At 45.1% G+C, this 23,017-nt stretch overlaps 1 long non-coding RNA gene across 1 annotated transcript; it reads left to right on the forward strand.

Annotated features, from left to right (window-relative positions):
* The first annotated feature begins 12,164 nt into the window (after nucleotides 1-12,164).
* LOC137349318 (uncharacterized) lies at nucleotides 12,165-21,735 on the forward strand. The gene is made up of 4 exons (XR_010969331.1): nucleotides 12,165-12,359; nucleotides 16,751-16,853; nucleotides 19,017-19,251; nucleotides 21,395-21,735. It is a non-coding gene; the product is annotated as an uncharacterized lncRNA (long non-coding RNA).
* Nucleotides 21,736-23,017: the final 1,282 nt, after the last annotated feature.

Below are 23,017 nucleotides of genomic sequence, written 5' to 3' on the forward strand. Positions count from 1 at the left end.
CTTGTTTTGCATAAAATCTTCAAGCATTATCTCATCTTTAGCAAGTATTAGCCACTTAGCTACCTGGACAGAAGTCCAGACTTGTTTACAATAACCACCATTCGTTCCCCTATATCTGTTCCTCTTTTAGCTATTCTTGTTCAACAGCCTAGTCTAACGGTCACATATCCCGAGCCACAAGCTTCGACATGTCTGTTAGCTTACTTCAGGTTCTGTGCTTAGCTTTAGCTGCCTTAGAGCATGCTGGGTATAAAGTGTTACTTGACCAACTTTTCAGGGCCTACAGGAAGAAGGTTAGCTAATACAGAATGGCTAGGAAAATTGAACAACATGCTTTTGTACTTAGATGCAGAACAATGAGAAGACCGAACAAGGCTACTCACAAAATTTAAAAGAATCTGTAGGGATAAGTCAGGATCCACAACCTTAGCCACATGTGATGTGGATATCGGAGAATCAATTCCTATAAAACAACATCCTTACTGCTTAAGTCCAGACAGAAATCCAATACATGCAGGAAAACAATTTAATTCAACCTAGTCAAAGCAGCTGGAGTTCACCAATAGTATTAATGCCTAAACCTGATGGGTCAACCCGACTTTGCATAGATTACAGAAAAGTCAATGCAGTAACGAAGACAGGCACCTACCCAATTCCTCGAATGGAAGACTGTATTAACAGAGTGGACAGTGCCAGGTTTCTTACAAAGATAGATTTGTTAAAGGGATACTGGCAAGTTCTTTTGACATCCTGAGTGAAAGAAATACAAAGAACAAAGAACAGTACAGCACAGGAACAGGCCATTCGGCCCTCCAAGCCTGCGCCGATCATGATGCCTGTCTACACAAAAACCTTCTGCACTTCCGGGGTCTGTATCCCTCTATTCCCATCCTATTTATGTATTTGTCAAGATGCCTCTTAAATGTCGCTATCGTACCTGCTTCCACCACCTCCCCCGGCAGCAAGTTCCAGGCACTCACCACCCTCTGTGTAAAGAACTTGCCTCGCACATCCCCTCTAAACTTTGCCCCTCGCACCTTAAACCTATGTCCCCTAGTAACTGACTCTTCCACCCTGGGAAAAAGCTTCTGACTATCCACTCTGTCCATGCCACTCATAACTTTGTAAACCTCTATCAGGTCGCCCCTCCACCTCTGTCGTTCCAGTGAAAACAATCTGAGTTTATCCAACCTCTCCTCATAGCTAATACCCTCCAGACCAGGCAACATCCTGGTAAACCTCTTCTGTACCCTCTCCAAAGCCTCCACATCCTTCTGGGAGTGTGGCGACCAGAATTGTACCCAATATTCCAAGTGTGGCCGAACTAAGGTTCTGTACAGCTGCAGCATAACTTGCCAATTTTTATACTCAATGCCCTGACCAATGAAGGCAAGCATGCCGGATGCCTTCTTGACTACCTTATCCACCTGCGTTGCCACTTTCAGTGACCTGTAGACCTGTACGCCCAGATTTCTCTGTCTGTCAATACTCCTAAGGGTTCTGCCATTAACTGTATACTTCCTACCTGTATTAGACCTTCCAAAATGCATTACCTCACATTTGTCTGGATTAAACTCCATCTGCCATTTCTCCACCCAAATCTCCAACCGATCGAAATCCTGCTGTATCCTCTGACAATCCTCATCACTATCCACAACTCCACCAAACTTTGTGTCGTCCGCAAACTTACTAAACAGACCAGCTACATTTTCCTCCAAATCATTTATATATACTACAAACAGCAAAGGTCCCAGCACTGATCCCTGCAGCACACCACTAGTCACAGCCCTCCATTCAGAAAAGCATCCTTCCACTGCTACCCTCTGTCTTCTGTGACCGAGCCAGTTCTGTATCCATCTTGCAGGTCACCTCTGATCCCGTGTGACTTCACCTTTTGTACCAGCCTGCCATGAGGGACCTTGTCAAAGGCTTTATTGAAGTCCATATCGACAACACCCACTGCCCTTCCTTCATCAATCATCTTCATCGCTTCCTCAAAAAACTCGATCAAGTTAGTGACTCCCCTTCTCAAAACCATGCTGCCTCTTGCTGATAAGTCCACTTGTTTCCAAATGGGAGTAAATCCTGTCTCGAAGAATCCTCTCCAATAATTTCCCTACCACTGATGTAAGGCCTGTAATTTCCTGGATTATCCTTGCTACCTTTTTTAAACAAAGGAACAACATTGGCTATTCTCCAGTCCTCTAGGATCTCACCTGTAGCCAATGAGGATACAACGATTTCTGTCAAGGCCCCAGCAATTTCCTAAAGTAAAAGCAAATGCTTTTATGCATCCTACAGATGCTGGAAATCTGAAATATGCAGAACTAGCAAATATTAGAAATGTAAAGGGTTCTAAGCAAGTAAAGCAGGGGTGGGGCAAGAGATAACTAAGGAGGAGGTGTAAATAGGACAAGGTCACAGAATAGCTGATGAGAAGGTTGTGGAGCAAAGGCAAACAATATGTTAATGGTGTGTTGAAAGACAAAGCATTAGTACAGATAGGGTGTTAATGGACTGTAAAATTGAACAGATTACTCTACTTCTCTCTCCACAGATGCTGCCAGACCTGCTGAGTATTTCCAATATTTCTTGTTTTTATCACAGCAATTTCCTCCCGTGCCTCCCTCAGTATTCTGGGGTAGATCCCATCAGTCCCTGGGGACTTATCTACCTTAATACTTTGCAAGACGCCCAACACCTCCTCCTTTTTGACAATGACATGACCCAGACTATCTACACACCCTTCCCTGGACTCATCATCCACAAAGTCCTTCGCTTTGGTGAATACTGATGCAAAGTACTCATTTAGTACCTCACCCATTTCCTCTGGCTCCACGCATAGATTCCCTCATCTGTCCTTGAGTGGGCCAACCCTTTCCCTGGCTACCCACTTGCTCTTTATATACATATAAAAAGCCTTGGGATTCTCCTTCAACCTGTTTGCCGGTGACTTTTCATGACCCCTTTCAGCCCTCCTGACTCCTTGCTTAAGTTCCCTCCTACTTTATTTATATTCCTCAAGGGATTCGTCTGTTCCCAACCTTCTAGCCCTTATGAATGTTTCCTTTTTCTTTTTGACTAGGCTCACAATACCCCTCGTTATCCAAAGTTCGTAAAACTTGCCAAACTTATCCTTCATCCTCACAGGAACATGCCAGTCCTGGATTCTAATCAACTGGTGTTTGAAAGTCTTCCACATGTCAGATGTAGATTTACCCTCAAACAGCCGCCCCCAGTCTAAATTCTTCAGTTCCTGCCTAATATTGTTATAATTAGCCTTCCCCCAATTTAACACCTTCACTCGAGGACTACTCTTATCCTTATCCACAAACACCTTAAAACTTGTGGAATTATGGTCACTGTTCCCGAAATGCTCCCCTACTGAAACTTCGACCACCTGGCCGGGCTCAATCCCCAATACCAGGTCCAGTACGGCCCCTTCCCTTGTTGGACTATCTACATATTGTTTCAAGAAGCCCTCCTTGATGCTTCTTACAAATTCTGCCCCATCCAAGCCTCTAGCACTAAGTGAGTCCCATTCAATATAGGGGAAGTTAAAATCACCCACCACTGCAACTCTGTTGCTTTTACATCTTTCCAAAATCTGTCTACATATCTGCTCCTCGATCTCCCGCTGGCTGTTCGGAGGCCTGTAGTAAAACCCTAACATTGCGAATGCATCCTTCCTATTCCTGAGCTCTACCCATATTGCCTCGCTGCACGACCCCTCCGAGGTGTCTTCCCGCAGTGCAGCTGTGATATTCTCCTTAACCAGTAATGCAACTCCCCCACCCCTTTTACATCCCCCTCTATCCCGCCTGAAGCATCTAAATCCCAGAACGTTTAGCCGCCAATCCTGTCCTTCCCTCAACCAAATCTTTGTAATCGCAACAACATCATAGTTCCAAGTACTAATCCAAGCTCTAAGTTCATCTGCCTTACCTGTTATACTTCTCGCGTTGAAACAAATGCACTTCAGACCACCAGTCCCACTGTGCTCAGCAACATCTCCCTGCCTGCTCTTCCTCTCAGTCTTACTGGCCTTATTCACTAGTTCCCCCTCAGTTATTTCACCTGCTGACCTACTGCTCTGGTTCCCACCCCCCTGCCACACTAGTTTAAACTCTCCCGAGTGACGCTAGCAAACCTCGCAGCCAGGATATTTGTGCCGCTCCAGTCTAGATGCAACCCCTCCTTCTTGTACACCTGTCCCGGAAGAGATCCCAATGATCCAGATATCTGAAACTCTCCCTCCTACACCAGCTGTTTAGCCACGTGTTTAGCTGCACTATCTTCCTATTTCTAGCCTCACTGGCACGTGGCACAGGGAGTAATCCCGAGATTACAACCCTAGTGGTCCTGTTTTTTTTAAACTTATTACCTAACTCCCTGAACTCCCCCTGCAGGACCTCATCGCTCTTCCTGCCTATGTCGTTAGTACCAATATGTACCACAACCTCTGGCTGTTCACCCTCCACCTTCAGAATGCCCTCTGCCCATTCAGAGACATCCTTGACCCTGGCACCAGGGAGGCAACATACCATGCTGGAGTCTCTTTCACGTCCACAGAAGCACATATCTGTGCCCCTGACTATAGAGTCTCCTATAACTATTGCTCTTCTGTGCTTTGTCCCTCCCTGCTGAACAACAGAACCAGCCATGGTGCCACTGCTCTGACTGCTGCTGTTGTTTTCCCGATAGGCCATTCCCTCCCCCAACAGTATCCAAAATGGTATATGTGTTCGAGAGGGGGGCAGCCACAGGGGATTCCTGCACTTCTAGCAGTCACCAGTCTATTTGCTTGCACCTTGGGTGTAATCACGTCTCTAAAACTCCTGTCTATCATGCTTTCCGCCACCTGCATGCTTCTAAGTGCATCCAATTGCTGCTCCAACCGATCCATGCGGTCTGTGAGGTGCTGCAATTGGGTACACTTCCTGCAGATGTAGTTGTCCGGAATGCTGGAAGCATCACGGACCTCCCACATCTCACAGGTGAAGCACTTTACCCCTCTAACTGATATTTCTGGCACTAATTAATAAATTAATTTAAAATAAACACTTATAAAATCCTTATTAAATTAAGTTACAATTAACTATATGGTCCCTAGCGCTAGATTTCTACTAGAAATATTAAATGCTAAATACAGTAATCTCCTCCCTCCGGTTTAGTTACTCCTCTACTTATTAATTAATTAGTTAATTAGGGTTAATTAGATTATCAATGTTTTATTTTCAAATTCAGTGCAGATTCCCTACCAGCCAATCAGGTCACAGCTTTCCTGAGACGTCACTTTATCAGTTTTTTTTCCCAACCGAGGTAAGTTACTCTTTATACTCACCGCTCCGGTACTCCGCCCTCTGAGTCTTCTCCCTGGAACTAGGCTGCGAATCCCCGAGGTAAGGTTTTTATACTCACCGCCCCGGTACTCCGCCCTCCGAGTCTTCTCCCTGGAAATATCAGCTTTCGTCACACCTTTTATCTTTATTAGTGCCAAATGATACCACCCAGGTTAACAGATACTTCTCAGAGGCTAGTGAACTCAGTAGTGGGCAGTGTTCCTAACTATACAGTTCATCTTGCTGAGGTGCTGGTCTATAGGGACACTCAAAAGGAACACATGAAACAACTTGGAGACGATGTTTGGAAGGTTGCAATTGGCTGATGGGAACAACCTTTGTGGAAAAAAAAAATTCCAGAATTTTCAGGTGGAGTTTACTGTTACAGCGTTATCACTTGAAAATTGTACATATTTCGGGGGGAGTGGGGGGGGGGGGAACGTTATCGCAGATGCTTTATCACTAATTTACCTTTGTTGAGTTACGTGAGTAACCATAGTACAAAGAAAAATTGTGTTAATTACCAGTAGAATGAGGGGCATGAGTGCAAAAAAATGTTTAAAATGTTTTCAATTTCTGTTTTACATTGTGAAGAAATGTGTTCAAGAATGGTGTTTTATTTCGCCAAGGGCGAAGGTGTCACAAAAGTTTTTATTTTTTTGTACTAAAATCTTGGACTTCTATCTGTTTCAAAAAATAACTGAAGAAAGGATTTTCCTCAAAGACACCTGCAAAAATAATTGGAATTCCTGCAATGCTTTGAAAATAAGTTCAGAACAAGAGTTAAACTTTATGGGTGTTTTGAACGGAAATTAAACTTGTAAAAGGACAAGAAGGCCAGCAGTTTCACTGAAGCCACAGGGGTTTGACCTTTCTTCAGAGCAGCTTTCAGAACCAGAGGGAGACTGTGTGTCTGGACCGGTGACTATGTTCAGCAAGGGTTTCTTTTTCACTTTGGACCCTTTAAAAAAGCCTGTGAATTGGGCAAAGGGCAGGCATTTGAAATCTTTGCTTGACCTGCCTGTAACGAGAGAGAAAAGACACAGAAAAGTGCTACCTCTCTCTGTAAAGTAGACTCTCATCTCTTGAGAAGGAATCCTGCATTTGAAAGGTGGCAGATTCCTGTTGCCTCCCGTTTCTGAAGAATTTCTGCATCCAGTGAGATTCCTGTTGCCTCCTGTATTCTGAGAAGTACTGAAATCCTCTAAATTCCAGGGAATATAACCCTCATAGTGAGGTAATATATTCTGGCAGAAGGGGTTGGGAGAGGTAATATACAGATACCGTTCTATAGAATGTGCAGGGACAGAGGGATGTGTGGGTTCTTGTGTATAGAGTGTTGAAGGTGGCAGGACAGACTGAGAGAAGTTGGTGAAGCATTTGGCATCTGGGCCTTCATAAATTGAGGTTTTGAATGCAAAAACAGGGAAGTTATGCTGGACCTTTCTGAAGCTTTGGTTAGGCCACAGCTAGAATATTGCAACCAGTTCTGGTCACCACAGTTTGGGAAGGATATGAAGTCCTTGAGAGGGTGCAGGTTGGAGAAGCTGGGAGATCTGATCGAGGGGTTCAAAATTATGACAGGTTTAGTTAAGGCAGACAAAGAAAAACTGTTCCCATTAGCTGTTTGGACAAGGACTAGGGGACACAGATTAAGGTTTTGGGCAAGAGATACAGGAAGGATCTGAGGAAGAAGTCGTTTTTACACAGCGACTGTTCATGACCTGGAACTTGCTGCCTACAAGGGGGTGGAAGTGGACACGATCAATGATTTCAAAAGAAATTGTATGGGCACTTGAGGGAAATAAATGTGCAGAGCTATAGGGATAGAGTGGGGGAATGGGACTGACTGGATTGCTTTACAGAGAGCTGGCATGGAATCAAAAAGCTCAATGTCCTCCTTCTGTGTTGTAATGACTCTATGACTCATTTGTGTAATCTCTCCTTGTAATTTAACCCCTGGAATCCAGGCATCATTCAGGTAAATGTACACAGCACTCCCTCCAAGGCCAATATATCCTTCCTAAGGTCTATTGCCCGGAAATGAACATGGTGCTCCAGGTGAGGTCGAACCAAGGTTTTGTGTATCTCGGTGCTTTTCCAGTCACTCTGATACCTGAAATCTTTTCCCACAGACAGAACAGACAAATCTTTCTCCTTCCATTTTCAAAGGCCGATGATATTCAGGGCCTGATAAATCGAGTGATTCTGTCAGACCTTGATGTGATGTTTGGTTTGAGTTTCCCCGATTGCAAATCCTCCCCTTCTGAGCCCCTGTAAAAGGAGTTTACAAAAGCCATCACTGTCAGTCCAGGATAGAAATTCACAACATTCTCTCCTCCTGCTTCCTCTACCAGGATGGCTGCACATGTGCCCTGCTGTAAATTGTCCTGAAGAGACATGCCTTAAAACCTACCTCTTTGACCAAACTTTTGGTCACCTGCCCTAATATCTCCTTATGTGGCTCAGTGTCAAATGCTGCTTTATAACATTTCTGTGAAATGCCTTGGAACATTTTATTACATTAAAGGCACTACATAAATACAAGTTGATGTTGACTTGGACATATATCACCGTTCCTTCATCATCACTGGGTGAAAATCCTGTAACTCCTTCCCTAACACCATTGTGGGAGCACCTTCACCACACAGACTGCAGTGGTTCAAGAAGAAGGCCCACCATCACCTTCTCATCACACCATTTGCACACTCTCTTTGCTTTTGCCCGAAGACCTCCTTGTCAGTTTATCTCTCTGACCCTCTGTCCTATCACACACCTTCCCTTTTGTTCTCGTTTCCCCCACCTGTTTTACCTGCTTAAAGCTATTACATTTCTAACCTTTGTTAGTTCTGATGAAAGGTCACAGGCCTGCAACGTTAACTCTGCTTCTCTCTCCACAGATGCTGCCAGACCTGCTGAGTATTTCCAGCACTTTCTGTTTTTATTTCAGATTTCCAGCATCTGCAGCATTTTGCTTTTATCACATTGGAAACTGAGCTGGACAAACAGCCAACAAAATCGGAACTCAGTGATGCCATTGATTCTCTAGCCAGTGGAAAAGCCCCTGGAGAGGACGGCATTAACCCCTAAAATAATCAAGAGTGCCAAGCCTGCTATACTCTCAGCACTCCATGAACCACTTTGCCTGTGCTGGGACGAGGGAGCAGTACCACAGGACATGCGCGATGTCAATATCATCACCCTCTATATGAACAAGGGTGACCTCGGTGACTGCACCAACTATTGTGGAATCTCCCTGCTCAGCATAGTGGGGAAAGTCTTTGCTCGAATCATTTTAAACAGACTCCAGAAGCTGGCTGAGCGCGTCTACCCTGAGGCACTGTGTGGCTTTCGAGCAGAGAGATCCACCATTGACATGCGGTTCTCCCTTCGCCAGCTACAGGAGAAATGCTGTGAACAACAGATGCCCCTCTACGTTGCTTTCATTGATCTCACCAAAGCCTTTGACCTGGTCAGCAGACGTGGTCTCTTCAGACTACGAGCAAAGATCGGATGTCCACCAAAGCTACTAAGTATCACCCTGGTCCACTCCTCCATTATCCCCACCACCTCATCCCCTTCCCACGGCACCTTGCCCTGGCATCGCAGGAGGTGTAATACCTACCCATTTACCTCCTCTCTCCTCACTATCCCAGGCCTCAAACACTCCTTTCAGGTGAAGCAGCAATTTACTTGTACTTCTTTCAATTTAGTATACTGTATTCGCTGCTCACAATGTGGTTTCCTCTACATTGGGGAGACCAAAGGCGGTCTGGGTGACCACTTTGTGGAACACCTCCGCTCAGTCCGCAAGCAGGACTCCGAGCTTCCGGTTGCTTGCCATTTCAACACTCCCCCTGCTCTCATGCTCACATCTCTGTCCTGGGATTGCTGCAGTGTTCCAGTGAACATCAATGCAAACTCAAGGAACAGCATCTCATTTACCGATTAGACACACTACAGCCTGCCGGACTGAACATTGAGTTCAATAATTTCAGAGCATGATGGGCCCCCCATTTTACTTTTATTTTTAGTTCTTTTTTTCTTTTTCCTTTTTAAATCTTTTTTGTGTTTATTTTATTTTATTTCATCTTAGTTTGCTTACCCACTGTTTTTTTCATGTTGGTACTTGTGGCTGTTCAATTTTCAGTCCATTAACACCCTTTCTGTACTAATGCTTTGTCTTTCAACACACCATTAACATATCTTTGCTCCATGACCTTCTGGTCAGCTATTCTGTGACCTTGTCCTATCTACACCTTCTCCTTTGTTATCTCTTGCCCCACCCCCACTTTATTTGCTTATAACCTTTTACATTTCTAATATTTGCCAGTTCTGAAGAAGGGTCACTGACTTGAAACGTTAACTCTGCTTCCCTCTCCACAGATGCTGCCAGAGTGTTTCCAGCATTTCTTGTTTTTATTTCTGATTTCCAGCATCCGCAGTATTTTGCTTTTAAATTACGAAGTATCATCACCTCATTCCATGATATTTTGTCTCATCAGACCCCTTTCCTATCCTGAGTGGCGTGAAACAGGGCTGTGTTCTTGCACTTACACTGTTTGGGATCATCTTCTCCCTGCTGCTCTCACACGCGTTCAAGTCTTCAGAAGAAGGAATTTTCCTCCACACAAGATCAGATGGCAGGTTGTTCAACCTTTCCCATCTTAGAGCGAAGACCAAAGTACGGAAAGTCCTCATCAGGGAACTCCTCTTTGCTGACAATGTTGCATTAACATCTCACACTGAAGAGTGTCTGCAGAGACTCATTGACAGGATTGCAGCTGCCTGCAACAAACTTGGCCTAACCATCAGCCTCAAGAAAATGAACATCATGGGACACAACATCAGAAATGCTCCATCCATCAATATCGGCAACCACACTCTGGAAGTGGTTCAAGAGTTCACCTACCTAGGCTCAACTATCACCAGTAACCTGTCTCTCGATGCAGAAATCAACAAGCGCATGGGAAAGGCGTCCGCTGCTATGTCCAGACTGGCCAAGAGAGTGTGGGAAAATGGCACACTGACACAGAACACAAAAGTCCGAGTTTATCAAGCCTGTGTCCTCAGTACCTTGCTCTACGGCAGCGAGGCCTGGACAACGTATGTCAGCCAAGAGCGACATCTCAACTCATTCCATCTTCGCTGTCTCCGGAGAATCCTTGGCATCAGGTGGCAGGACTGTATCTCCAACGCAGAAGTCCTCGAGGCGGCCAACATCCCCAGCTTATACACCCTACTGAGTCAGTGGCACTTGAGATGGCTTGGCCATGTGAGCCGCATGGAAGATGGCAGGATCCCCAAGGACGCATTGTACAGCGAGCTCGTCACTGGTATCAGACCCACCGGCCATCCATGTCTCTGCTTTACAGACGTCTGCAAACGCAACGTGAAGTCCTGTGACATTGACCACAAGTCATGGGAGTCTGTTGCCAGTGATCGCCAGAGCTGGCAGACAGCCATAAAGGCGGGGCTAAAGAGTGGCGAGTCGAAGAGACTTGGCTGTTGGCAGGAAAAAAAGACAGAGGTGCAAGGAGAGAGTCGACTGTGTAACAGCCCCAACAGCCAATTTTATCTGCAGCACCTGTGGAAGAGTCTGTCACTCCAGGCGCTGCTGCACAGATCACTGACCACCTCCAGGCAATTACCCATTGTCTCCTGAGACAAGGGGCCAAAGAGAAGAGAACATTGGAAATTGCCTAACTGGGCTCAAACATATTCGGGTTTAAACCCAGCAGCTGTTCCTCCAACTCCACTCTCGGTCAGACTGCTGCAACAAAAAAGACCAACACAGGTGGTCAGGGACTGACTTCCACCTCCAACACCCACCCTGATATACTGGCCGGCTGATTGACAGCAGCTCCGGACCAATAGGAAGAGCCGACTCGGAATGAGAGCACTGGGAGGGTTGTGGGTCCTCCAACCAGTCAGACGAAGTGAGAGAACTGTGCGTCATGGAGTGGGCGGGGTTCGACTGTTGGCCGGCAGTCCCGCCCCCTCTTGGTATTGGTTCCAAGCTTCCGTCAATCACCCGGGTGAGCTGTCACGTGAGAGGTCGCAGGCGGGAGCTTCAAATCTCGAGGGCGCAGTTGAAGCATTTGCGGCCGGTTAGTGACGGGGTGGTTTCAAAGACGTCCGGTGCAGGCCTCAACACCCCCAATAAGGAGCTGCCGGTCCCGTGTTTGCACCAAGTGGGGCTTCTCCCGGTGACAGGCCCGGGGTTAACGGCCACCAGATTTCCAGCTCTTTTGGAGGAATTAAAGATTAATAAAGTGTAACATCAAAGGAGAAAACTTTAAAGGAAACTGAGCTCAGTTATAAAGGGGCCTGGGGGAGGGGAGGGAGGAACCATTTGGGACACAGCACAGGGCAGGAGGTCCCCCTCCCCCACTCCCTGGTTCCACAAAGACTCCCCTTGGACTGGGCCACACCTGGGCAGGGCTGGCTCAAGGTGCAGGAAGCTGATAGGCTGAGCTGTGGACTGGGAGGAGTTGGGGGGTTTGACTGACAGGCCTGGGGAGGGGGATATCAGGGCAGGTACACACACTGCTCCCCCTTTTCCTGCTGGGATCTTTTACTGGACTCGTGTTGCTGAGTGTTTCTAAACTCTTACTCCCTATTTTTTTAATGTAGGTGGATTGTAGGTTGCTGTGAGTGTTGGACTATATTGCCTCTCCTCATTCTTCCTCCTGCTCCCACTCCGAGTTCCAGGCTGCAGGCTCCAGCTGTTCAATGTATCTGAAACATTAACTCCTGTTTCTCTCTCCACAGATGCTGCCTGACCTACTATTTCCTGCATTTTCTCCTTTTATTTCAGATTTCCTGCACAGACATGGTGGGCTGAATGGCCTCTTTCTGTGCTGTAATTTTTCTATGGTTCCTGCGTCTGGTTTTTGAGCTCAAGCAAATCTGACATATCATTGTTTTCAGAGAGTATAAATTCTCAGGGGACTCTCCGTGCCGCTTGTCTGCACTAACTGCTGCTGGACGGCACGGAGTGTGAAGAAGAGTTTGGTAAGTGAGGGGATTTTAAGGGTTAATCTGTCTAAAATCTAGTTTTTGTTTTGTTTCCATTTAGCAATTAACTGGAATTACTGTCTATGTTAAGAGGCAAATTAACTGGTGTGAAGAAGGGAGTTTGTTAAGGAGAGGAACTTACAATTTATTTTTCTTAATTTATTAAATTAATACAATAAAGATAGCAGGACAGGTGATGTGTCACAACGTTGCTATGTGGGAGCTCCTGGATGCCATGTCTGTAGTAGGTGTCTGCTGCTTGAAGAGCTTTAGCTCAGAGTCATTGAGCTGGAGGCTGAGGTGCAAAGACTGCGATGTATCAGGCAGGGGGAAAGTTACCTGGGCACTCTGTTCCAGAAGGCAGTCACACCCCTTAGGATAGGTTCATCCATTTTGGTGAGTGGTCAGGGACAGGAGTGTGTGACTACGAGTCAGGCAGATAAAGGGATTGTGAAGGTGGAAGTGGAGGAGCCTCAGCCCTTGCAATGACACAACAAGTTTGAGGTTCTTGCAGCTTGTATGGACAAGAGCGAGGGCTGTAGTGTGGATGAGCAGACTGACCATGGTACAGGAAGCTGTTCAAGTGGGGTGGGGGTAGCAAAAAGGAAAGTAGTGGTAGTCGGGGACTGTATAGTGAGGGGGAATGACACTGTTCTCTGCAGCAAAGAGCAAGAGTCCAGAAGGCTGTGTTGCCTGCCCGGTGCCAGGGTTTGGAACATCTGCTCAGGGCTGGAGAGGAATTTACAGTGGGAGGGGGAGGATCCAGACGTCATTGACCATGTAGGTACCAAAGACATAGGCAGGACAAGCAAAGAGGTTCAACACATTCAGTATGAGGAACTCGGCATCAAATTAAGCAGAACCTCGAAGGTAATCATCTCTGGATTATTACCTGAGCCATGTGCAAATTGACATAGGGCAAATAAAATTAGAGAAATGAATGTGTGGCTCGAAGACTGGTGTGGTAGAAATGGGTTCTGGTTCTTGGGGCACTGGCAGCAGTACTGGGGAAAATGGGGGCTGTACCGTTGGGATGGCCCACACCTGAGCCATGCTGGGCCCACTGTTCTAGTGAGCTGGATAACTAGGGAAGTAGAGTTGATTTTAAACGAGATAGTGGGGGCAGGGGATCAAAATTGGAACAATGTGGTGAGTCAAAGAGTAGAGACAGGTATTAATATGAGAAATAATAAACAGACAGTGACAGGAAGGGATAGAAAGTACAAATCTGAGTAAATCAGCAGTCAGGGCTAGTCGTTACAAAAATAGTAAAAGGACAAAACTAAAGGCTCTGTATCTGAATGCATATAGCTTTCGAAACAAAACAGATGAACTGATAGTGCAAATAGGGAGAGGTGGTGGAGTAGTAACCAGAGGCCCAGGCTAATGCTCTGCAAACGCAGTTCAAATCCCACCACGGCAGATGGTGAAATTTGAATTCAATTCATAAATCTGGAATTAAACAGCTCTTCTAACGGTGCCCACAAAACCATTACTGATAGTTGCAAAAAACCCATCTGGTTCCTTCAGGGAATGAAATCTGCTGTCTTTATCTGGCCTGGCTTACATGTGACTCCAGACCTACGGAAATGTAGTTGACTCTTAAATACCCTCTGAAATGGCAACTCAGTTCAAGGGCTGTTATGGATGGGCAATAAATGCTGGCCTATCCAGTGATGCCCAGATCCCATGAAATAAAAAAAAAGTACAATCTGATAGCCATTACAGAGACATTATTGGACCAGAATATTGAAGGGTACATGACATTTAGGAAGGACAGGAAGCTAGAAAAAGCTGGAAGGGCGACTCTGTTAATTAATGATGATATTAGCACATTAGAGAGGGATGACTAAGTAGTTCAGGAAGCCAGGATGTAGAAGCGGTTGAGTAGAGATGAGAAATGACAAAGGCAAGAAATCACTTGTGGGAGTGGTGTACAGGTCCCCTAACAGTAACCACATGGTAGGACAGAATATAAAGGAAGAAATAATGGGAGCGTGTCAGAAAAGTGCGGCGATGGGGGATTGTAATGCACATATAGACTGGAAAACCAGATGGGCAAAGGGAGCTGAGCTGAGGAGTTCATAGAATATGCTGTTCTAAGAAACTATCCTGAAAACATTCTTCAGCCAACTAGAGAGCAGGCTATACTACACCTGATAGTGTGCAACGAGATAGGATTAATTGATGACCTTACACTGAAGATGGCAGCAATCATAATATAATTGAATTTTACATTCAGTTTCAGGGAGAGACGAGACTAGTATATTAAACTTAAATAAGAGCAATTATGAGGGCATGAAAGCTGATTGAAGTGGCAAATTGGGTTGATAGGTCAATAGAGATGCAGTAGCAGACATTTAAGGGGACATTTCAGAATACACAGAATAGATACATTCCCATGAGAGAGACAAATTCCAAGGGGAGGACCCACCATCCGTGATTAACTAAAAAAGTTAGATAGTATCAAACTTAAACAAAAAGCATATAATTGCACAAAGATGGGTGGCAAGTCAGAAGGTTGGACAGAATATAAAAAACAGCAAAGAATGACGAAAAAATTGATAAGGAGGGGAAAATTACAGTACGAGGGAAAGCTGGCTAGAAATATAAAAACAGATACTAAGAGTTTCTATAGATATTTTTTTAAAAAAGTTAACAAAGTGAACGTTGGTCCTATAGAAAGTGAGTCTGGGGAATTAAGGGAAAATAAGGATAGCAGATGAATCGAGCAGGTACTTTGCATCGGTCTTCACCTGTAGAGGATACAAGTAACATCCCAGAAATAGCTGTAAATCAGGAAATGGGATGGAGGAACTCAGAAAATTACAATCACCAGGAAAGTAGTACTGAGCAAATTGTTGGAGTTGTGGGCTGACAAGTCCCCGGGTCCTAAAAGAAGTGGCCAATGAGCTAGTTTATGCGTTGGTTTTAATTTTCCAAAATTCCCTAGATTCAAGGAAGGTTGCATTAGATTGGAAAATAGCAAAAGTAACTTTTATTCAAAAAGGGAGGAGACAGAAAGCAGGAAAGTACAGGCTAGTTAGCTTAACAGCTGTCATAGGGCAAATGTTAGCTATTATTAAAGATGTTCTAGCAGGGCATTTAGAAAAGTTCAGGTAATCAGGCAGAGTCAATATGGTTTTGTGAAAGGGAAATTATGTTTAACCAATATATTGGAATTCTTAGAAGTAGCATGTGCTGTGGATAACTGGGAACTCGGTGGATGTGCTGCCCTTAACTTATCAAATGCCTTCTGGAAATCTAACACATTCAAAGGTTATTGTGGAAAAAGATTGGCTAGCTAACGGGAAACAGAGTAGGCATAAATGGGTCATTTTCTGGTTGGCAAGATGTAACGAGTGGTGCACCACAGGATCTGTGCTGGGGCCTCAACTTTTTGACAATGTAATTGGATGAAGGGACCAAAGGTATGGTTGCTACATTTGCTGATGACACATGGATAGGTAGGAAAGTAAGTAGTGAGGAGGACATGAGGCTACCAAGGGATATAGATTGGCTACATGAGTGGGTAAAGATCTGGCAAATGGTGTATACTGTGGGAAAATGTGAAATTGTCCATTTTGGCAGGAAGAATATAAAAAGAAGCATATTATCTAAATGGTGAAGGATTGCAGAGCTCTGAGATGCAGAGGGATCTGGGTGTCCTAGTGCATGAATCGCAAAAGGTTAGTATGCAGGTACAGCATGTAACTAGGAAAGCTAATAGAATGTTATTTATTGTGAGAGGGACTGAATACAAAAGTAGGGAGGTTATGCTTCAACTATACAGGGCATTGGTGAGACCTCATCTGGAGTACTGTGTACAGTACTGGTCTCCTTATTTAAGGAAGGATATGAATGCATGGGAAGCAGTTCAGAGAACGTTTACTAGATTAACACCTGGAATGGGCAGGTTTTCTTATGCGGAAAGGTTGGATAGGCTAGGCTTGTATCCGCAGGAGTTTAGAGATAGAGGCGACTTGATTGAAACATATAAGATCCTGAGGGGCCTTGACAGGGTGGACGTGGATGTTTCCCCTTGTGGGAGAATCTAGAACTAGGGACACTGTTTAAAAATAAGGGGTTGCCCATTTAACACAGATGAGAATTTTTTTTTGAGGGTCGTGAGTCTTTGGAATTCTCTTGCTCAAAATACAGTAGAAGCAGAGTCTTTCAATATTTGTAAGGCAGAGGTAGATAGTTTCTTGATAAGGGGGTGAAATGTTATCGGGGGTAAGCGGGAATGTGGAGTTGAGGTGACAATCAGATCAGCCATGGTCTTGTTGAATGGCGGAGCAGGCTCGATGGGCTGAATGGCCTACTCCTGCTCCTTATTCGTATTTTCGTATGTTCATCTACAGTATTTTGCTTTTGTTTTATTGCAGACATTGCTCACAGAACTGAGTTGAGAAACACAGACGGACTAATTAAGAGCCAGTTTGTCTCGGGCTGGGTGCTGGATGTGGAAGTCGGTCCCTAACCACTTGTGTAGGTCTTTTTTCTTGCATCTGTAATTTAAAGGGAGGGGCACCAGTGATATGCTGTAATTAAAACTATAAAGGAAACTTAATTAAATCAAACTAAAATGTCATTCCTAATGGTGGTGATACACTCCAGTCCCCCTGGTGCCTACCAGTCAATAAAGGCCTTAAACATAAAGGCAGACACTGCATGCTCCCTCTCTGTGGACACCTGGGCGCAGATATAGCTACAGAAGAGAAGCAGACAGTCTGGCTGGCTGACTCCCCTGACTGTCTGCTGCATCTACCTGTTGACAGCCACTTTGTCCAGAACGGAGCAGTCCCACGAGGAGGTCCCTCGTCTTGCCGCCATCTTTCTGGGGCGCAATGTGCAGCAGGGGCATGCATAGCCATCCTTGGCCAGGTAGCAGAAGGAGAGAATGTTGTGAATTTCTATCCTGGACTGATAGTGATGGCTTTGAGAACCCCTTTTACAGGGGCTTACAAGGGGATTTGCAGACAGGAAGTTCAAAGCAATGATCACATCAAGATTTGACAGTCACTGGATATCGGGACCTGAATATCATCAGCCTTTGAAAATGGAAGGAGAAAGGTTTGTCTGTTCTGTCTGTGGGAAAAGATTTCAGGTATCAGTGTGACTGGAAAAGCACTGAGATACACAAAGCCCTGGTTAGACCACACCTGGAGTATTGTGTTCAGTTCTGTGCACACACTTTAGGAAGTATGTATTGGCCTTGAGGGAGTGCAGCGTAGATTTACCTGAATAAGGCTAGGGTACGTTCTGTCTCACAGGGAATGATCCACCACTAAAAGGCCATATTGGTGAATTGAAAATAGTTATGTAGTCTGATTGAGATTGGAGCCAGAGGGCCAATCCAAGATACAATAATAAATTAGTGGAGAGAAGTGATGGCTTTTATAAAGTCTTTCTACAGGGCTGACAGGTGGAAGGATACACTGACCCATCAAACACTCCCAGGACAGGTACAGCATAGGTTCAGTTACAGAGTAAAGCTCCCTCTACACTGTCCCATCAAACACTCCCAGGACAGGTACAGCATAGGTTCAGTTACAGAGTAAAGCTCCCTCTACACTGTCCCATCAAACACTCCCAGGACAGGTACAGCATGGGTTAGTTACAGAGTAAAGCTCCCTCTACACTGTCCCCATCAAACACTCCCAGGACAGGTACAGCACGGGGGTTATATAAAAGGAAAAAGAAAAAACATGGTTAGTTAGAGCAAAGCTCCCTCTTCACTGTCCCATGAACAGTGGCACTCACATCCCATGAACAAATTTTAAATAAACAGACCGTAATGAGCAGCGTTCAGGAGGTTGGTAACTGGACAATGTAGTGATGTCATAAAGCAGCCCCTTTCAGCCCAGCTCATCCCCTTCTTGTCCCTTTAAAGGTGGAGAGCTGGAACATCCTGTCTCAAAACACATCCCACCTATCCACACTGGGAATCACAGCGTGGAAAGCTGAGACATCCTGTGTAATTTCTCCTGGTTATTCAACCCTTGGAGTGCAGGTAAATTCCTGGTAATACTGCAATGGACTCCATTCAAGGCCAATTCCTATAGAACTGAACAGAGGACTCCGGGTGTGGTCTAACCAGTGTTTTGTGTATCTCAGTCCTTTTCTGATCACACTGATGCCCAAAATCTTTTTCCACAGACAGAACAGACAAATATTTTTCCTTCCACGTTCAAAGGCCGATGATACTCAGGTCCTGATGAATCGAGTGACTCTGCCAGATGATCTTGTGATGCTAGTTTGAACTTCCCGTCTGTGAATCCTCCCCTTCTAAGGCCCTGTAAAAGGAGTTTACAAAAGCTGTCAGTGTCAGTCCAGGATAGAAATTCACAACATTCTCTCCTCCTGCTTCCTGGGCCGAGGATGGCCGTGCATGCACCCTGCTGCACATTGCCCTGAGGAGAAGCAACATAATTCAACACTCAAAACAACCTGCAATCCACCAACATCTCCGGGACAGGGAGACAGAGTTTAGAAACGCTCACCAACACGACTCCAGTCGTGTAAAAGGAATTTACAAAAGTTATTAGTGCTCATTCCAGGATAGAAATTCAGAATAGACAAACATTTCTCATGGTCTTAAATGGATCCATTTCACTATTAATTGTTGAAATGTTTGCTCCACGCCCACAGGGTTTCATTTGTTTAAAGCTGCAACAGAAAAGGGCCAGTTTGCTCCTGGAGTCTGAGAGAAATCAGCTTTCAGAATGATGCAGAGTTTCAGCCAATGAATGGCCTTAGCCCCACCCACTCAGTGCCCCGCCCCTCATTCACTCCGATTGGTTGGAGGATGGGTCCTCCAGCCCCTCTCCACTCTTCCTATTGGGCGTGAGCTGCCGTCAATCAGCTGGGCATTGTGAACTGCCAGGTAAGATGTGTGGAAGGAGTGGGTTAATAAACCCCGGGGGGAGCAGCACCCAGGTTCACCCCGGCCAGAAAATGCAGTGTAAGTGGCAAGTTCCAAGAGGAACAGCAAGAGCTGGGACCTCTCAGGGAGTGTCTGTAAATGGAGGAGAAGTGGGGACTGGGCAGGGAGTGTCTATAAATGACAGAGGAATGGTAAAGAGCGAGAAGGATGGTACCAGATTTCTGGAAGATAGTGACAGACTGGTGGGCAACAATCAGATACATGGGAGATAAAATTTGATGCTGAAAAGTATAAGTAATGCATTTTGGAAGGAAGAATCGGGACAGGCAATACAGACTAAATAGTACAATTTCAAACAGTGTAGGATCAGAGAGTCCTGGGAGTGTATGTACAAATCTTTGAATGTGGCAGGACAAATTAATAAAGCGGTTTAAAAAGCAGACCAGATCCTTGGCTTTATAAATAGAAACCGAGAGTACAGAGGCAAGGAAACTCTGCTAAACCTTTATAAATCACTAGTTAGATCTCAGCAGGAGTATTGTATCAAGTTCTGGGCACCAGACCTTGGAAAAGAATCAAGGCCTTGGAGAGGGTGCAGAGGAGATTTACTAGAATGATACCAGGGATGAGGGGTTTCAGTTCTCTGGAGAAGCTGGGATTGTTCTCCTGAGAGCAGAGAAGGTTAAGGGGAGATTTAATAGACATGTTCAAAATGATGAGGGATTTTCATTGAGTAGAGACGGAGACACTGTTTCCACTGGCAGGAGGGTCAGTAACCAGAGGACAGAGATTTAAAATAATTGACCAATAAAGCCAGTGGGAGGTGGTGAGGAGAAATGTTTTTAGGCAGCGAGTTGTTCTGATCTGGAATTCACTGCCTGAAAGGGTGGAGGAAGCAGATTCAATAATAACTTTCAAAAGGTAATTGGATAAAAACTTCAGAGGGGAAACTTTCTAAGGATATGGGGAAAGTGTAGGGGAGTGAGATTAATTGGATAGTACTTTCAGAGAGTCAGCACAGACATGATGGACCGAATGGCCTCCTTCTCTGCTGTATGATTATATGAAATGGTAACGATCAGGGAGCATCTGCATAAGAAGGAGAAATGGAGAGTGGTCAGTGAGAGTCCATCACCAGAACTGGGAGATGTTACAATGGACAGGGAGGGCCAGAGTGTCGGGGGAGGGGGAGAGAGAGCACGTACACACAGAGAGTCAGCACCTTCAGGGGAGGAGAGAGAGGGGAACCAGAGAGTGTAGAACTGAACCCAGTCAGAGTCAGCACCTTCAGGGGAGGAGAGAGAGGGGAACCAGTGAGTGTAGAACTGAACCCAGTCAGAGTCAGCACCTTCAGGGGAGGAGAGAGAGGGGAACCAGTGAGTGTAGAACTGAACCCAGTCAGAGCCAGCACCTTCAGGGGAGGAGAGAGAGGGGAACCAGAAAGTGTAGAACTGAACCCAGTCAGAGTCAGCGCCTTCAGGGGAGGAGAGAGAGGGGAACCAGAGAGTGTAGAACTGAACCCAGTCAGAGTCAGCACCTTCAGGGAAGGAGAGAGAGGGGAACCAGAAAGTGTCGAACTGAACCCAGTCAGAGTCAGCACCTTCAGGGGAGGAGAGAGAGGGGAACCAGAGAGTGTAGAACTGAACCTAGCCAGATTCAGCTGTTACACTCACAAGAGGGAGCAAGGATGAAAAATGAAGTGAACAGGAGCGGTTATGAACTATAAAAAATGAACTGGTGAGTTAAACTCCAAAACATGGACACATTGCTGCAGACAAGATTGGGTAGGGGTCGGGTGACTCCCCTCCTGTAATACAAAAAACATCTGGGCTGACGGAGACCAAAACCCATCATCACATCTGGTCCAGCCCTGGGAAGACATTAAAATGGGAAACAGGCAATTCAAAGCAAAGCAGCTCCTATCTTCAACAATTGAGTTATCAAAGACCCTGGCAGAGAGGGAGACTGTGGATTTAAAACCAAAATAATAGTTGTGACCTAACACCACGGTATCATGATGAGCCAACTGCAAACCCCATTTTTAACAATGGTGCACGTTTAAAGACATTGTATAAACCCTGCAGGGGAGAGCATTATTTGGTCACATGACCGAAACCAAGCTGATAAGACTTTTTTCTTAAAGACAGAGATGGAGACTGAAGGCCATACTTCCAGCCAAGCAAAGGTGCCCTGTCTGCAAAAACAGTTTCAAACCATCTTTAAACAACTGAGGCAGAGAGAAATTGCAAGGTGATTTTGAATTCCCCACCAGTGGAAGTAAACCAGAAATCTGCAACACTTCAGCAAGTTCAAGATTACAAACATCCAGGCCTGCACCTTTGAAAATACTTTCCTCCCAAGACAATTCAACAGGTTTTTGAAACCACAAAACTCTTACATCACTTGGGACTTTAACTGCATCTTACCTTTTCATCTGTCTATCCTTGTGTGTTTGTGTGTGAATGCGTGAGTGGGTGAAGGAAATGAACAATTTAGTTATTATGGAAAAAATCATTATCTTTCTTAAAACCTATGAGTAAACCTGTCGTTGGTCTGTTTATTTGACCCTTAAAACACTCAGGGGCTGAAACACTAGTTTAACAAAAACACTATTTGTGATCAGTTGGGAGGTGAAAAGTGGAAGCCAGTCAGCCCATTTCCTACCTGTCTGTAACAGGGGACTGAGTGTAATGTATCAAGGTTACTGATGATACAGAGTTAGGTGGAAAGTAAGTAGTGAGGAGAACACAAACAGGCTGCAGAGGGATATAGACAGGTTGGGTGAGTGTGCAAGAACATGGCAGATAGAATACAATGTGGTGAAGTGTGAAGTCATCCACTTTGATAGGAAAAAATAAATCTTTTTTTTTAATGGTGAGAGACTGAGAAATGTTTGCATTCAGAGGCACCTGGTGTACATGGATCACAAAGTTAACATACAGGTATGTCAAGCAATTAGGCAGGCAAATACTATGTTGGCTTTATTACAAAGGGATTGGGGTATAAGAGTAAAGAACTCTTCGTACAGTTATACAGGACATTGGTGAGGCCCCACCTGGAGTACTGTGCGTAGTTTTGGTCTCCTTAAGGAAGGACACACTTGGCCTTGAGGGAATGCAATGAAGGTTCACTAGTCTGGATCCTGGGATGAGGCAACTGTTCTTTTGATTCACAGAATGTGAACATTACTGGAAAGGCCAGTATTTATTGCCCATTCCTCGTTGCCCTTGAGAAGGTGGTGGTGAGCCACCTCCTTGAATATAACTGAGTGGTTTGCTCGGCCGTTTCAGAGTCAACCACATTTCTGTGGGTCTGGAGTCACATGTAGGCCACATCGGGTAAGGACGGCAGATTTACTTCCCTAAAGGAAATTAGTGAAGCAGGTGGGTTTTTAGAGCAATCTGGTAGTTTCATGGTCATTACTGATACTGGCTTTTTATCTATCCCAGATTTATTTAATTAATTGAGTTTAACTTTGTAAACTGCCGTGGTGGGATTTAAATTCATGTCTTGGCATCATTAGTCCAGGCCTCTGGATTACTAGTTCAGTAACATACCCACTATGCTACAGCACCCCCACTCTGCTCCATCTCCTCCTATGAGGAGAGATTGAGTAGACTAGGTCTATATTCTCTGGAGTTTGGAAGAATGAGATGTGATCTGACAGAAACATAATAAATTCTTAAGGGACTTGTCAGGGTAGATGCTGAGAAAATGTTTCCCCTGTCTGGGGAATCTAGAACACCGGGTCACAGTCTCAGGATAA

The sequence above is a fragment of the Heterodontus francisci genome, chromosome 34, assembly GCF_036365525.1.
Source record: "Heterodontus francisci isolate sHetFra1 chromosome 34, sHetFra1.hap1, whole genome shotgun sequence".
NCBI lineage: Eukaryota > Metazoa > Chordata > Chondrichthyes > Heterodontiformes > Heterodontidae > Heterodontus > Heterodontus francisci.